Source organism: Sus scrofa, chromosome 12 (assembly GCF_054392235.1).
Source record: "Sus scrofa isolate SSC_HxYL_T2T_F1_AM1 chromosome 12, Sscrofa_HxYL_maternal_Yorkshire_Landrace_v2.0, whole genome shotgun sequence".
NCBI classification, from domain to species: domain Eukaryota; kingdom Metazoa; phylum Chordata; class Mammalia; order Artiodactyla; family Suidae; genus Sus; species Sus scrofa.
Window position 1 is genome coordinate 59076296 of NC_139394.1, and position 17679 is coordinate 59093974.

The window sequence follows — 17679 nt, forward strand, 5'->3', positions numbered from 1 at the left end:
AGTAAAGATACTGCCTGAGCTCCTGAATCTAGCCATACCTGAAGCCAGCTATACCACTCTTGTGGGTTGAATTGTGTCCTCCAAAAAGAAATGTCAAAGTCCTAGAGACTCTCATACGAAGTGAGGTAAGTCAGAAAGAGATGGACACATGCCTTATGATGTCACTTATATCTGGAAAATAATAGACGGCCCAAATGGACCTTCCCACAGAAAAGAAACTCATGGACTTGGAGAACAGACTTGTGGTTGCCCGGAGGGGGAGGGGGATGGACTGGGAATCTGGGGTTAATAGATGAAAATGATTGCATTTGGAGTGGATAAGCAATGAGATCCTGCAGTATAGCACTGGGAACTGTATCTAGTCACTTATGATAGAACATGATGGAGGATAATGTGAGAAAAAGAATGTATATATGTGTCACTGGGTCACTTTGCTGTGCAGTAGAAACTGACAGAACACGGCCAACCAGCTATAATGGAAAAAATAAAAATCATTAAAACACACACACACACACACACACACACACACACACACACACACACACAGAAATGTTGAAGTCCTAACCCCTGACACCAGAGAATGAGACTTTATTTGGACGTAGGGTCTTTGCAGATATAACCAAGTCAAGACTGAGTCTTTGATGATTGAACTCAATCTCCAGCCTCTCTCCCCTCCGTGGAGGTTGGGGGCAGGGGTGGGGTGTGTGTGGGAGGTGGGAGAGTGAGGGGGGTAGGATGCGGGGTGGGACCAGGTCCAGCCTCTAATCCACCCCCAGCTGGTTGCCCTGGCAACCAGCCCCCATCCTTAGGTAACTTAGGAGCTTTCCAAAAGTCACCTCATTAACGTAACAAGACACCTTTTATGGCTCTCATCACTTAGGAAATTCCAGGGGTTTTAGAAGCTCTGTGCCAGGAACTGGGATGAAGAGCAAATGCATATTTCTTATTATAAATCAAAATATCACAACAGCCCTAGGAAACTAATACACTTTCTCATTTTCTTCTCAATGTGTGAGCCAATGAATTCCTTGGTTGCTTAAGCAAACTGTTTTGATTACTTATAGCTAATGTCCTGAATACGTTACCTCTTCTATATGTAAGGATGCAAAGGCAAGTTAGACTGTGTTCTTACCTTTTTTAAAAAATAGGTTTTTTAGGTTATTTTTGCAGCATTCAATCCTACTCCCTATGTATAATATGAAGTACATAAGAGAGAGTTTTTCTTGCTGCTTTTTTCTTTTTCTGGCTACCTGTGGCTTGTGGAAGTTCCTGGGCCAGGGACAGAACCCACATGACAGCAGTGACCTGCCCCACAACAGTGACCTGCACCACAGCCCTGACAATGCCAGATCCTTAACTCACTGAGCCACCAGGGAACTCCGATTACTATCACTTTGAATGCAATTTGAAATCAGGGAGTGTGATGCCTCCAGCTTTGTTCTACTTTCTCAAGATTGCTTTGGCTATTGGGGGTTTTTATGGGGGGGGGAAATCCATACAAATTTTAGGATTATTTGTTCTTTTTTTTTAAATGGCCTCACCCATGGCATACGGAAGTTCCTGGGCCTGGGACCGAATCCAAGCTGCAGCTGCTGGATCCTTTAACCCACTGTGCTGGGCAGAGAATGGAAGCTGCACCTCCACAGCGACCCCAGCCACTGGAGTTGGATTGATTCTTAACCCACTGTGCTATAGCAGGAACTCCTATTCTTTTTCTTTGAAAAATGGCGTTGGAATTTTGATAGGGATTGCACTGAAATAAGCTGAGGTACTTTCCCTCTATATCCACCTTATTGAGAGGTTTTTTTAAATCATAAATGAATGTTGAATTTTGTCCCATGCCTTTCTGCATGTCCCTGCCTTTGAGTCATCCCGCCTGTGGCACTAAGCCCAGCATCACGTAACATCACTGGGGCCAAAACCAGGGAGAAGGGCAAGAAGATACCCAAAGCCATAATGGAAAGGCAATCTCACCCCTGATTAATGAAAGTAATTTATCTCAAGCGCAATTCAGACTCTGATCGAAAATGCTCCTGGCTTCCCATCCCCTAGAAGATAAAGGCCAAACTCCCCAGCCTGGCAGTCAAGAGGCCAGGCTGTATTTCCACCATCTCCCACTCTCTTTGGCTCCTTCTTCTCTGCTTCCTTGGCCCCGGCCACATCCAGTGAGCGAGGATTCCCCAAGGACATCGTGCGCTTTCAAAAGCTGTTACGATCACTCATAGCAGCTCTGTCTGCAGTGCCCTTTCCTATGTTTCAAAGTCCCGCCCATCTCTGTGGGCTTCCTCGGGCTGTCATCATAAATTACTACAAACTGGGTGGCTTCAACGGTCAGAAATGTATCTCTGTTGCTTCTGGAGGCTGCACACCTGAAACCAGGGTGTCGATAGGCCATGCTCCCTCGGAAGGCTCTCGGGGAGGGTCCTTCCTGCCCCTTCCTAGCTTCTGGTGGCTGGAAGAATTGTTGGCACACCTCAGCTCACAGGTGACGAGACCTGCTCGTCAACCCAGGTCCCAAAGTCAGTGGTGCCACAAAATTAAGAAAGAAGAGGCAAAGGAAGGAGCCACCGCCTTCGAGAGGCAAGAGCCACCCTCTGAGCCAAGTCGTGATTTTATCTGCTACCGTCTCTGCTTCTGCTGTCACATAGCCTCCTCCTGCTCAGCGTCTGGGTCCAAATTTCCCAAGGGGACACCAGTCACTGGGTGAAGACCCAACCTAATTCAGAATGACCCCACCTCTTAACCTGATCATGTCTGCCAAGACCTGCTTTCCTACTAAGGCCACATTCACAGATGTGGGGGTGCAAACTTGAAGAAATCATTTTGGGCAAGGTCACCCCTCAAAGCCCAGCTCAAATGCCACTTCTGCGGAAGCCCTCACCACCTGCCGAGGGCACGAACGCCTAGTACTCCCAAGCGCTCTGAAGCCTTATCCCATTTGGCCCTGCCGTGTAGACCCTTGTAAACTTACGTCGACTTGTGAACAGCACGACTAGGATTCAAACTCCGTCCGGAGGGTCCAAAGACCTTGGTCAATGTTTCACTAGTCAGAAAATGACCTGGAGTTCCCGTCGTGGCGCAGTGGTTAACGAATCCGACTAGGGACCATGAGGTTGCGGGTTCGGTCCCTGCCCTTGCTCAGTGGGTTAACGATCCGGCGTTGCCGTGAGCTGTGGTGTAGGTTGCAGACGCGGCTCGGATCCCGTGTTGCTGTGGCTCTGGCGTAGGCTGACGGCTACAGCTCGGATTAGACCCCTAGCCTGGGAACCTCCATATGCCGCGAGAGCGGCCCAAGAAAATGGCAAAAAGACAAAAAGACAAAAAAAAAAAAAAAAAGAAAATGACCTATAAATGTTTGTCATTTTGCAGAGAAAACAAACTGACGGTTACTAAAGAGGAAAGGGGGAGGGGATAAATTCGGAGTTTGAGATTAACATACGCACACAACCGTATGTAAAATAGACAAGCAACAAAGACCTACTGTGTATAGCACAGCGAACCATAGTCAGTATCTTATAACAACCTGTAAGGGAAAAGAACCTGAAAAGGAATATGTATATATATAGAGACAGACAGACAGATAAACTCACTCACTAGCTGTACGCCTGAAACTAACAAACTTTGTAAATCAACTATATTTAAAAGGAAAAAAAAAAAAAAAGATTGTTGGAGTTCCCATTGTGGTTCAGCAGTAATGAAGCCGACTAGGAACCATGAGGTTGCAGGTTCCATCCCTGGCCTGGCTCAGGGGGTTAAGGATCTGGTGTTGCTGTGAGCTGCGGTATAGGTTGCGGATGAGGCTTGGATCTGGTGTTTGCTGTGGCTGTGGTGTAGGCCGGCAGCTGCGGCTCTGATTGGACCTGTAGCCTGGGAACTTCCATATGCCGCAGGTGCAGCCCTAAAAAGACAAAAAAAAAAAAAAAAAGATTGTCCTTTTGAATTGAATGAATACAGCGAAAAGCACTGAGAGCAAGAGCAGCTGTAGGCACCTGCTGGAATGGCTTTTACATCCTTAAAAGAAAGAGAATAAAGTTCAATCTGTTCCAGTGAGAACTGAAATGAGGTCTCAGATTTCTCTGTTCCTCTCCCGCTGCTCCCCTGCCTCAGTTTCCCGCTGGCAACACTGAGAGTTTTGATCTCTTGCCCGCTCTAGCTCAGAGGCTCTGAAAGGCTCTGAGGGCTGAGAAGAGTCTTGGAGACCCAAGAATGTCCCCTGTCCGGTGGCTCGAGTGGCCTCGAGGCTCAAGGACAGTGAAAAATCTCCTTCCCTATGACTCAATGACAGCTTCCAACCACAGACTCTGACTGCCTGGTGGAAGAGCCCAAATCAGGAGCTCCCGCTGTGGTGCCATGGGATTGATGGCGTCTCTGCAGTGCCAGGACGCAGGCTCAATTCCGGCCCTGCACAATGAGTAAGGATCCAGTGGTGCTGCAGCTGTGGCATAGGTCGCAACTGTGGCTCAGGTCTGGTCCCTGGCCCGGGAAGCCCTTCTGTGTCACAGTGCCCAATGGTCCCCATAGTGCTTCATGGAAAACTGGTGGCCAGTGACTGGGCCCCGATAATGCTGATCCCAGCACTCAGAGGAACAGCACGGCGCGCCCAGAGCCTGGCCTTGCTCCCTCCGTGGTCTCTGCGCTTGACAGAAGTGGAGCTGTTGCAGGCTGTCAGGACAAGAATAACACGCGGTGTTCTAGTCATCCCGAAATAGCTGAGAAATGATGGCCCTGACGCCTGTCTTTCGGGAGAGACTTTCAGAAATGGCCCCAGTAAAACACAGCTTTATTTATTCCTCCTTATTAGAATGTTTCCATTAGACACCAACTCAGGCACTGGGGCTCAGGCTCCAGCAGCCTCTGGGTTAGGGTTCCTCTCGGTGCTTTGGCAGTTCTTGCTGAATCGGGCAGTTAAGGCAGGGACTCTTCCTAAATCAGGGTCTGCAAGTAGCTGGCCTCCTTTGCAAAGTGCAAGAGGAGAAGCTCCCAGGCCAGAGATCAAACCCAAGCCACAGCAGTGACAATGCAGGCTCCTTCAACTGCTAGACCACCAGGGAACTCCCAAGAACAGTCCTTATAGAGCACTTATTGGGCTTTATCAAGCATGATTTTAAGTACCTTACGTGGGTACGTAGGTATCACAGTGGACTACTACTAATATTTGTCCCAAATATTCTCTGCCCTTCCTTATGGGAGAATTATAACCTCACCCACCACGTTGACATCAAGCTCAGCCAGGGAAATGGAAACAGAAGTGATAGATGCCACTTTCAAGAACAAGCCTTAACAGCCAGTTCATGGACCCACCATTGCCACATGGACCCACCATTGCCGCCTTAAGAGCCTGTTCATGGACCCACCACTCCCCCCTCTTTTCTTGCTGCCCTAATACCAGCAATGTCTCAGCTAAGGGCTTCTCCTTTGGTCCCATCCGAGGGGGAAGAGCCAAAGCCAGCCTACGATGGATATGTGATATGAGCAAGAAATAAACCTTGTTGGTGTAGGCCACTGAGTCTTTGGAGCTGTTCGTCGTTACAGTACAACTTAGCCTAAGCTGACTGTTAACTGCATCCCCATTTCACAGATGAGGGAATCGAGGTACCCAGAGATTGTGCAAAGTACCCGAGATCATGCAACCAGGACTCCACCTGCCTTCAGAGTCCTTGCTCTTAACCAATTCACCACACTGCCTCCAAAAATGTCTTGTTGTTTCTTTCCAAGCTCCTTTAGCTGGCAAGATCCCTGTGTAAGGGCTACTCTTCTCCACTTCCCTTTGGAGGTAATTAAGAATAAGCAGCAGATTGGAGTTCCCGTCATGACTCAGCAGAAATGAATCTGACTCATATCCATGAGGACACAGGTTCGATCCCTGGCCTCGCTCACTGGGTTAAGGATCCGGCGTTGCCATGAGCTGTGGTGAAGGTCACAGACCCGGCTCGGATCCTGCGTTGCTGTGGCTGTGGTGCAGGCTGGCAGCTGCAGCTCCAACGTGACCCCTATCCTGGAAACTTCCATATAACCAAAAAAAAAAAAAAAGAATAAGCCGCAGGTCCTCAGCAGGTAGAAGTGAGCAGGCAGGTAGACGTACAATAAAACATAGCTGGTTAGTGAGTGAGCTGGACTCACTGGTATGCAAAGCAGGAAACAATTTCCTTCCACGCCACAGCCTTTCAGGAATTAACACACAATTTCGTCATCAGAGATCAAATCTTTTATCAAAACTCCAATCTCTCAACCCTTTGAAGTTCTCTCTCCTAGCCCACGATTGGAAATTTGCAACCGGAAAGTGGGTCAGGGGGGATTCCTGCTTTCCCTCCTCCCCACCCACCTTTAGGGACGGATGGGGAGGGTGAGAGGCAGGAAATGTCTTACCTGGCTTTCGAGCCCTCTGGGTGTGGCAGGTGGTCAAATACTTATGAATTCCCCAGAGCCTCCCGCTGGGGACACCCACAGCATCGATTTCTGGCCCAGGTACTACCTGGCTTATCACTTAGGGAGCTTCTACATCCAGCCTCTTCCTGCTGGGAGCACATGACCCACCACCTGGGCTATGGCTTGAATGAGATACAGTTGGCCTACAGTAACCTCCACATACTTAAAAGGTACTACTTGATCGGTTTCGATTTTTAAAGAGGCCCACGGAACCAAAATCAAGATAACAAACATTCAGTCACTCCCCAAAGTTTCCTCAGGCTCCTCCATATGATTCCTCTCTTCCGTCCCTCCCCCACCCCCAGGCAACCACTCATCTGCTTTCTGGAACTGGAGATAAACTTGCCTGTTCTGGAATTCTGCATAAATGGCATCATATGGTATGTGGTCTCTCGGGCTTGGGCCTCTTTCACGCGGCACAATTCTTGTGAGGCCCATCGTGGGGTCCCTCTGCCCAAGGATTGAAGCCTGGCCACCTCCCACAGGTGCACAGGGCCCCTGGGAAAGGGCACTCACCCGTGGCTTGACACACAAGGCAGGTGCAGCCCTTTATTTTCCAGGTGTGGCAGGTGCCAGCGTGAAGCTACTCCAGGGGGACACAGGCCAGGGCTCTAACCCCTGAAGGTTTGCATCCCTCAGCTTGAGCAAAGGTGAGGCACCCCCTCCTCGCTTTTGCAGCCCATCCTGATGACTGTGGGGGAACCTGCCCTCTCGGGTCTCTTTATAGACTCAGCTCTGCTCCCCCCGCACAGCCTCCAGTGGCTGATGTTCTGAAAGCCCCCCTGTCACTTTGGAGGCATCGTTTTACTGAATTCGGCAGAGACGGTCTTTCTGGAGGCTGACTTTCGGGTATGTGAGCATCTCACATCCTCCGTTCTCAGACGACAGGGAAAGTGGCACGTGGTTACCCCATATAACCACTGGGGGTGTTCAAGACATGCTTGCCCAGAAATGTCCCTAGAAGGTTCTGCACCCAATTCCAGCGTGGGTGTATCTGGCGGGTGAGGGAGGGGTTCCCCACTCCCACGAGAAATTCTCGGCCAACACCAGCTGGTTAACTCAACTCCGACACCGTCTCACCCGGAGACAATGCCCACTTCCACAGCTTCAGGACTCAGTTCCGCAAATCTGTCGCTGCCCACACCTGCAGGTGCCCGTTGAAAGCCCAGGTGTGCTTCTGACCGTCAGCGATGGACCTGCAGTTCCACTGACCCCCCTCCTTGGACACACCTGATCTGAAGTCATTTGCTAGAGCGGCTCACAGAACTGAAAGGGCTTATTTGCTAGATTACCAGTTTATTAGAAAAAGATAAGGTGGATGCGGACTCTTGTCTGTTCTACCAGTAAACCAAGGAGGTTGTGACCCACAAGCCATCAGCCACTGCCATCACACATGCAGACCACGCACCCTGAGGGGCTCCAGGATGGAGAAAAGCAGCAGCACACGGGTCCCTAGACAATTAAGATGTATATTCAAAGAATGATCCCAAAGATCCCAGGTTCTTGTGTCTTTCCACACATAGAAAAGCACCACCCAATGGCTGTTGTCTTTAATTAATAGTTATCTTTTGCTATTCTGACGACTTGGGTGTGTTTCCCTGTTTGTTTGCAAAGACTCCTATGTATCCTGGCTCCTCCTGTCCCTCAGATCAATTAGAGAGGCTGCCTCCTGGACTTAAGTCCTTAGAAAATCTGCCAAATAAAACATAATTCTTGGGAGTTCCCATTGTGGCGCGGTGGAAACAAATCCACCTAGGAACCAGGAGGTGGCAAGTTCGATCCCTGGCCTTGCTCAGTGGGTTAAGGATCCGGCATTGCCGTGAGCTGCGGTGTAGGTCACAGATGCGGCTCGGATCCCGCATTGCTGTGGCTGTGGTGTGGGCTGGCAGCAACAGCTCCGATTCGACCCCTAGCCTGGGAACCTCCATATGCCATGGGAGCGGCCCAAGAAATGGCAAAAGACGAAACAAAACAAGACATAATTCTCAACTTTTAGGTTGTGCATTTTTTCCCCCAGTCGATAGACAGAATTGAGGAAGAGCCAGCTGGAGGACATGCACCGGGCAAGGAGTGTGGGAAGGGGCTTGGGGCTTCCGTGCCCTCTCCAGGTACCACTTGCTCAGAACCTCCACACGTTCACCAACCTGAAAGCTCCCCAAAGCCCCTCCTCTTGGGATTTCATGGAAGCTTCATCACAGATGCTCAAATGATGAAATTTTTGGCCACTGGTGATCGATTCACCAGCCCTTCTCCCGGAGGTCAGGAGGGGTAGGGAGGAAAAGTTCCAACCTTCTAATCGTGTCTTTGATCCTCCTGGCAACCAGCCCCCTGCAGTAGGTGTCTCCCTGCCCCCCCCCCACCCCAAGAGTCTCCCCATTAACATAACAAAAGACACTGGATCATTCTATTCACAGGTCATTCCCAGGGTTTCAGGTGCTCTATGCCAGAAACAGGGTCAAAGACCAAGTACATACTTTGTTTCTTTTTTGGCTGCCCTGCAGCCTATGGAAGTTCCCAGGCTAGGGATCAGATCCGAGCAGCAGGTGCAACATACGCAGCAGCTGTGGCAGCGCCAGATCCTTGAACCCACTGTGTGGGGCCGGGGACCAAACCTGCGTCCTGGCACTGGAGCGACACTGCCAATTCCATCGCGCCACAGTGGGAACTCCTCAAATCCATATTTCTTAATATGAATCTCAATATCACAGACTCCAACCCCGATGCCTCGAGGTGAATTCGTAACCTGAGTATCCCAGACATCCTGGGCTTATGGCGTCATGCTGCCCTATGAGGTCCCAATCACAGCAGCCAGGGCCCCAGGCTCCATGACCACACCCTGTCACCAGGATCTTCCGCAAGTTTTCTAGAACTCCAGGTGAGAGGCTCACAAGAGCGACCTATCTGTCCTGAGCCACTGCCACCAGCCCTGAGATCCTGGGTCACGCCCTCCCTCTCCTCCCCTCAAGGGCCCCTCCTCAGTCTGGAGCCTGACCCCACCGGCAATGGCGAGCCCCGACTCTGGCCAGTATGGCTTCACCATGGCAGAGACCCCTACCCCAAGTCCCCAAGTGCCCCCAGCAAGGCTGAGCCAGACTTATCTAATATTTAGTACTGAAGATTTAAAGGTAACAGAAAAGGAAGTATGGGGTGGGGGGTTCACAGAGGTTCCCTTCTTAGGGTTGCCAGATTTTCTCTTAGATTCTTTTCCTCTTTTTTCAGAGCTGCACCTGTGGCATATGGAAGTTCCCAAAATCGGAGTTGCAGCCACAGCCACAGCCACAGCCACAGCCACGAGGGATCCAAACCTAGTCTGCGACCTACACCGCACCTCATGGCAACACTGGATCCTTAACCCACTGAGTGGGGCCAGGGATTGAACCCGCATCCTCGTGGTTATTGGTTGGGTTTGTAACCCACTGAGCCCTGATGGGAACTCCAGGTGGCCAGATTTAACCAATAAAAATATACGCTTGTTAAATTTCAATTTCACATAAACAAGTCATTGCTTAGTGCAAGTACATCCTGTGCAATATTAGGAACCACGCAATATTTGAGACAGACTTATGCTAAAATATTATTTATTGTTTAGCTGAGCATCCAGCATTTCATCTGGCAGCCCTGCCCCCCCTTCTGGTGTCTTTCCGTAGCCCTTGACCTGTAGGCAAGGGCAGAATTCAACTTCTCTCCTGCAATGGGAGTGTCCTGGAGAAACCCTCTTTTCCAAGGGTCCAGGCTTTTCTCCTCAAGGTTCGAAGCCCAAGAAACAGTTTTCCCCTGGGAGAGGCGAAGGTCCCTTCCAAATCTCCAGGATGAGGGGTCAGGAGACCCACCACTCCTCTCAGGGGAAACCCCACCCACACCCAGAAGAATGCAGTCCTGCCCGCTTCCTCTCCACCCCCCCCCAGGGGGGGGCATCAGAACAATACCCTGGAATCAGCACATGTCCTCAAGTCTTCAGTTGCACAAGTTCTAGCATAACCTGGCCTGAGGAAACAGCAGTGGGAGAGACCAGGTGGCCCCAGGCAGTGCCGGTCTAGCTGCCTTTAGGCGACTGAGTGAGCCTGCAGAGAAGATGAGGCACCAGACATCTTTCCTGGACCTTCTGATAACTGTCCCCAGCCTTGGACAAGACCGCATCCCACATCTTCTCAGAAGAAGCAGTAATTTTAGAAACATCTGTGATGCGGCCCCGCCCACGGGACGACACTCACTTGATCTTACAGAGCCGTGAACCTTCCGTCCAGAACAGGGGAACGCGTCTGCTTTGCCTACAGAGAATCCAAGGTGCATTGAAGCATTTCCCCTAAATCAAGTTGCCCCCGCGTCCCCGCAGCCAAAATCCCAGCCTCTGCTTAAACAAAAGGACAGTTTGTGCATTTATTTTTTTCAATTTTTCCGGCAGCACCCTTGGCATGCAGAAGTCCCAGGGCCAGGGATCGAACCCGTCCCCCAGCTGTAACCAGGGATACAGCCAGGGATTGAACCAGACCCACAGCAGTGACAAGGTTGCATCCTTCACTTGCTGAGCCACAAGGGCACTCCATTGGGTATATGTGTGGGCATATTTATTTTAAACTGGCTGGTGTGTCTGCAGAGAACGACCAAACTTTCATAAAAATCTAAGAGTTCAGTCTTACCTAAGACCACACCCAGCCCTGAACACACCACTAGTGATTCATCCAATAGACAGATTTTAAATCTTTGAATGCCTTGCTAGGCTTTTTTTTTTTCCTTGGTTCAAAACACAGGCGTGCTTCAATTACACAACTCTGCTGGCACCAAATTCTTCAAAACCAAATGAGTTTCCCAGATAACTGAAGCTTATCTTTATGAAAATCAATGCTTTGCTGACTTTAGCCATTTGATTGGAATCTGTCAAAAATGTCACAGATAAAAAAATATCTGCTTTTTTTAGTTTTCTCTCTCCTTTGTCCTCAGGCTACCAGATGGTTTTAACACTGTGGCTAAAACCTGGTTTTATCACTGCCGCTAACTGTCCGTCTGTACCGGCTTCCTCCCTAGTCTTTCCTCGCCCTTGAGAAGGAGGTGCTGAAAAAGAGTTAAAAGACCTTAGAGCCTTTTTTCTGCAAATAAAGCTCTTTAGCATGGGACATTATGAAGGCTATTCCAGAGGCTCGGAGGGTTTTATTTTGCTTTGTGGCTCAATTTTAGATTTTTTTTCCCCATTCTTTTGAGGTTAAGACTTCTTTCTTCCGGATCAGGGAGATGTTATGAACATGAAATCTGCAAGTTCCCTTCAAATGAGCTATAAAAGTTAGAGCCGTTGCTAAGGGAACCAGGCAAAGCTTGCTTAATGTATAAACCTGGCTATTATATTTAAAATGCAAGTAGCAGCCAGAGATTCCTAATGGCAGAGGGAAGATGCTGCTTTTGTAGAAGAAAGTGGAAAATGACTCCTCTCTCCTGGGACAGGGGAGATCCCGAGGTTCATCATCTGCAGAGCCGAGAGACAAACTTCTGTGACTACTCTTTCGTTTTGTCTCCAATGGCAGAAGAAAAGGAGAGTCGCTCTTCCCACAGGGAAGTGGAGAGGAAATGCAAGCAGCCCCCTTTCCCCTCCTCACAGCGCGGCTGATTGAGGAGAGAGAGATGGAGAGAGAGATGGAAAGAGCAGAGGAAGCAGCTCTGGGGACAGGAAAGGACACCAAGAGCTAGAGACCTTGCAACATGAACGGGAGCGAAAGATCCTTTTCTCCCACAAAAGGCAACAGGTTTGAAAAAATTAGATTGCTGCTGGAGTTCCCATCGTGGCTCAGTGGTTAGTGAACCTGACTAGGAACGATGAGGTTGTGGGTTCGATCCCTGGCCTTGCTCCATGGGTTAAGGATCCGGCGTTGCCGTGAGCTGTGGTGTAGGTCACAGACACGGCTCGGATCCCGCGTTGCTGTGGCTCTGGTGTAAGCTGGTGGCTACAGCTCCGATTCGACCCCTAGCCTGGGAACCTCCATATGCCGTGGGTGCAGTCCTAGAAAAGGCAAAAAGACAAAAAAAAGAAAAAAATAAATTGTTGAGACTGAAGACAAAGTTTTTGTTTTTTGGTTTTTTTTTTTTCTTTTTAGGGCCACACATATGGTATATGGAAGTTTCCAGGCTAGGAGTCAAATCAGAGCTGCAGCTGCCAGCCTACACCATAGCCACCGCAACACCTGACCTGAGCTGCATCTGTGACCGACACCACAGCTCACGGCAACACCGGGTCCTTAACTCACTGAGCCAGGCCAGGGATTGAACCCGTGTCCTCATGGACACTAGCCGGGTTCGTAACCTGCTGAGCCACAACAGGCACTCCTAAGATACAAAGACATTTAATTATCCCTAGCTGCGTGCCATCTACTCTCCCGACGGCTCCCCCAATGCTCTCACCCTTCCCTCTCCATTCTGCTGCCAGGTCATGTGGGCACCGGATGCTCTTAGGTCAGAGAATTTCAGATTTCATCAATATCTGAACATAATAAAAGCTGTTTATGACAAACCCATAATGGAAAGCGGAAAGCCTTCTCACTAAAATCTGGAACAAGACAAGGATGCCCACTCTCACCACCTCTATTCAACACAGTATGGGAAGACCTAGCCACAGCTATCAGACAAGAAAAAGAAATACCGTTTTTTTTTTTTCTTTTCTTTTTGGGGCTGCACCCACTGTGGCATATAGAAGTTCCCAGGCTGGGGCAAGGGCCACAGCCACAGCAACACAGGGTCTGAGCTGCATCTGGAACCTACACTGTAGCTTGTGGCAACACTAGATCCTTAACCCACTGAGCAAGGCCAGGGATCAAACCTGCGTCCTCATGGATGCCAGTCAGATTTGTTTCCCCTGAACCACGAGGGGAACTCCCTCCCACAGATATTCGCACACCCCTGTTCACAGCAGCATTACTCACAACGGCCAAGAGGTGGAAACAACCGGAGTCCATCCACGGATGAATGGAGAAACAAAATGCAGTCTATACATACAAGGGGATATTATTCAACTTGAAAAGCGATTCTGACACCTGCTGCAACACGGATGAACCTTGAGGAAAAGACGATGAGCGATGAAATAGACCAGTCCCCAAAGGACAAACACTGGGTGAAGGCTTTTCTGTGAGGCATCTGGAGGAGACAAATTCACAGAGACAGAAAGTGGAATGGTGGTTGCCAGAGGCTGGTGGGGAGACGAAATGGGGAGTTCTTCGTTAATAGGCGGAGAGCTTCCATTTGAGAGCAGGTGGGAAGGTTCCAGAGGTGGGTGCGGGGGATGGCTGCACAGCAGTGTGAACTGACTTAATGCTCCCGAGTGGTTTATTTTGTGGTATGTATATTTTACCACACACACACACACACACACACGCGTGCACACATGCACACCAGAGAGATGCTCCAGTAATTAGCGGTATCACTAAGCAAGCCAGTCCGGGGTCTGAATACCAGCCCCTCCAGCCACATCATGCACAGCCTCAGCCCTGGCAAGTCAGTGCACATTCAATAAAAGACTCAGAGAAGTCCTAAATCACAGACTGTTTAATTGGATTTAATCAAGCATTTCCTCAACTGAATACAGGCCCTTTTTATTTTCATGGAGCACTATTAATAGCCCACATCCGTGGTGCATGCTTCAGAAAGTGCTGATAAAGAGCTTCCTGCTGCTCAAAGTTCTTCTTCCATCCATACCTCACTGGAGGCTGCCAGCAGCCTTAAAGATAGCCCCTGACAGTGAGACCTTATTTTTATTGACTGCTGGACAATCCGTGAGCTTTTTGCTTTTTGTTTTTTGGTTTTTGGTTTTTTGCCTTGGTGTGCAGCGGCTTGATGTGGGATCTCAGTTCCCAGACCAGCTGCAGCAGTGAAAGTGCCATCTTAACCACTGGACCACCAGGGCACGCCAGTCAATGAGCTTATTAATTGTCCCCATTTTCCTGATGAAAGAACTGGAGCCCAGAAGAGTGAAGCCCTGGCTCAAGGCCTCACAAAGCTACTCTGCCCACATCAGTGGCAGAGCAGAGCCCCCGCCCCCAGTTCCCTAAACTTTGGTCTAGAATGTGTCCCCCGACCCCTGTGCTCATCTTCTGCTGCCCCTCCTGGGTGTCAGACTGTGAGCAAGGTCACAGCAGATGCTCGGAGCCCCAGGGGTGCTGAACGGCGATGGGGACATCAAGGTGGGGCAGAAGGACCGAGGAGGGACTGCAGGCTCCAGGTCCTGACATCTCAGGGCCCTTAGACGCCAGAGCTCCACGCCTCCATCTCCCTTCTCTCTTCCTTTCTCTAAAACAGGCGTGGGAGCAGTTAGCGATGTCCCATCCCTACAGCAATTCCTGGTTTTAAGACTCCTCTGGGGATTTCCCATCGTGGCGCAGTGGTTAACGAATCCGACTAGGAACCTTGAGGTTGCGGGTTCGATCCCTGGCCTTGCTCATTGGGTTAAGGATCCAGCATTGCCGTGAGCTCTGGTGTAGGTTGCAGACGTGGCTCTGATCCCGTGTTGCTGTGGCTCTGGCGTAGGCCAGTGGCTACAGCTCTGATTCGACCCCTACTGGGAACCTCCATATGCCACGGGAGCGGCCCTAGAAAAGGCAAAGACAAAAGACAGACAAAAAAAAAAAAAAAAAGACTCCTCTGGTTTTGTTTTTGTTTTTGTTTTTTTCATTTTTGGCGCCCTTGGCTAAACTTCCATATAGAAGTTCCTGGGCCAGGGATCAAATCTGAGCTGGAGCTTCGACCTATGCTGCAGCTATGGAAACACTGGATCCTTAACCCACGGCACTGAGCCAGGAATTAAACCAACATCTCCACAGAGACAAGCCCGATCATTAGCCCACTGCACCACAGTGGGGACTTCAAGACTCCTCTGGGTTTTGAGAAAATACAGATTCAAGTGATCTAAGTCAGACAGAGAAAGACAAATGCTGAATGATCTCATTGATATGTGGAATCGAAAGAAAGGAAAGAAAGAAAGAAAGAGGAAAAATTCCCCAACTCATAGAAAAAGACATTAGATTTGAGGTTGCCAGAGGCAGGGAGAGGGGAATGTGGGGATTGGGGGAAGGTGGTCAAAAGTATAAACTTCCAAGGAATTCCCGTCACGGCTCAGTGGTTAACGAATCCGACTAGGAACCATGAGGTTGCGGGTTCGATCCCTGGCCTTGCTCAGTGGGTTAAGGGTCTGTGGGAGTGGTCCTAGAAAAGGCAAAAAGACCAAAAAAAAAAAAAAAAAAAGTATAAACTTCCAGTTATAAGATACATAAACCCTGGGGACGTCATGTCCAATCTTAGGACTATAGTAAAAAATACCAGATTGGTATATTTGGAAGTTGCTAAGAGAGTAGATCTGAAAGTTTTCATCACAAGGAACAAAAACATTCTCTAACTCTCTAAGAGGATGGATGCTAACTTACTGTCGTAGTCGTTTCACGGCGTAAATGTGTGTCCAGCCACTGGGCTGTACACCTGGCGCGTATACAGGGTGGTATGTTAGCTCTGTCTCAATAAACCTGGAAGAAGAAGTGTGCTCAGGAACCTCAGGTGTTTACAAAACAAGTAAATTGGAGCTCCCCTGGGGTGCAGTGGGTTAAGGATCTGGTGGTGTCACTGTAGCATCTTGGGTCCCTACTGTGGTGCTGGTTCGATCCCTGGCCCGGGAAATTCCATATGCTGAGGACATGGCCCAAACCAAAACAAGTAAATATAAAACAAAATAAATAAAATAAAATACAGGTTCCCAGCCCCCTTCCCTTGGAGATGCGATCTCAGTAGGTCTGGAGCTGAACTTGGAAATGGTTGAATATCCGTGACCTTCACGCCAAACAGGGACCTTAACAGAACATTCTCTGGTGGCGTTCTCTGCGCCACACAGATACTTTAGCCGAGACTCAGAGCCAAAGCGATTGTTCAAGTTCACACACAGCTAACCATTTCAAACCAACACAAAAGCAAAATACGCCTTTCTTCCAGAAAACATGCAGTTGGGTTAGTTTTTAGAGAAACATGGGTGGGAGTTCCCGTCCTGGCTCAGTGGAAAACGCATCTGACTAGCCTCCACGAGGACATAGGTTCGATCCCGGGCCTTGCTCAGTGGGTTAAGAATCCAGCATGGCCGTGAGCTGTGGTGTAAGTCACAGACACGGCTCGGATCTGGCGTTGCTGAGGCTGGCAGCTATAGCTCCCATTTGACCCCTAGCCTGAGAACGTCCATATGCCATGGATGTGGCCCTGCAAAGTAAAAAAATAAAACATGAAACAGTAAAGAAAAATGGATCATCCCAGGAAACCTGACCATCCCTCCCTCCCTGCCCAGTGGAGACGGCCCTTCTCCTGTTCCTTTGATCCAGCCACCCAGAAAAATGTCCCTGCCGCCATCTCCTGGCTACAGACCCAGTTCTGACTGCAGCCTTGACCCAAGTTGATTTCTGAGGAGTGATGAAGACCAAATGGTGTTTTGGCCCGACGCCCCCACCCCACTTCCTCCTGAGCAGCCTCCAACTATGCAGAGAGGGAGCCGGCAGCCTCTGCTCTCCCGCTTGGGAGCCCCCCCCCGCCCACCCCGGCTGCAGAACCTGCTGCCCCAGCCTGTCTCTGGAGATGGATGAGCCGAGAGGAGGCTGGGCACACACCGAGCATTCCGGCATCCCTGGCAGGGCCTTGTCAGAGCAGATGGAAAAGTCTGAAGACAGCGCCATTCCCCAAATTCCTTTTCTGAGCGCTCCACCGGGTCCCGCCTCCAGAGTTAAGAGTCTTTGCAGACGCGTTAAAACCCAGCTCCTCCCCACCCACCACCAGTTTTCTGTACTTCGGGTCCCAAGACGGGGTAGCTGAGCAATCACCCAGGAGGTTGTGGTCCCCAGGGCGGCGGTATCGGGGAGGGGTGAGGTCCCTGCTCCCCATTAGGAAGCCTCAGGGGTTGCTCCTCTGTCTGCAGGGGTCTTAGCGGCCACAGCCCTGCCCTGAGAGGGTCTCACAGTCCCATGTGGTCCTGGAGCCCTTGCCAGACCCAGGAGCAGGGCTTGGAGTCACAGACCCGCCTTCAGATCCTAGATTCTGGCTGCGTGATGGTAACGCCAACCCCCATCTGTAAAAGGCGGGGGAGCAGGATCTACTTGACCAGGTTGTGGTGAGATGCTGGCGGTCACGTGCTGGGCACAGAGCTGACTGCTCAGCCGAAGGCAGTGCCAGAGCTTACTGAGCTCCACACCAGCACTGCTCTCCATGGCTCCCCTTGGCCCTGAGGAATGCCACCAGATATACCACCATGGGACCCGG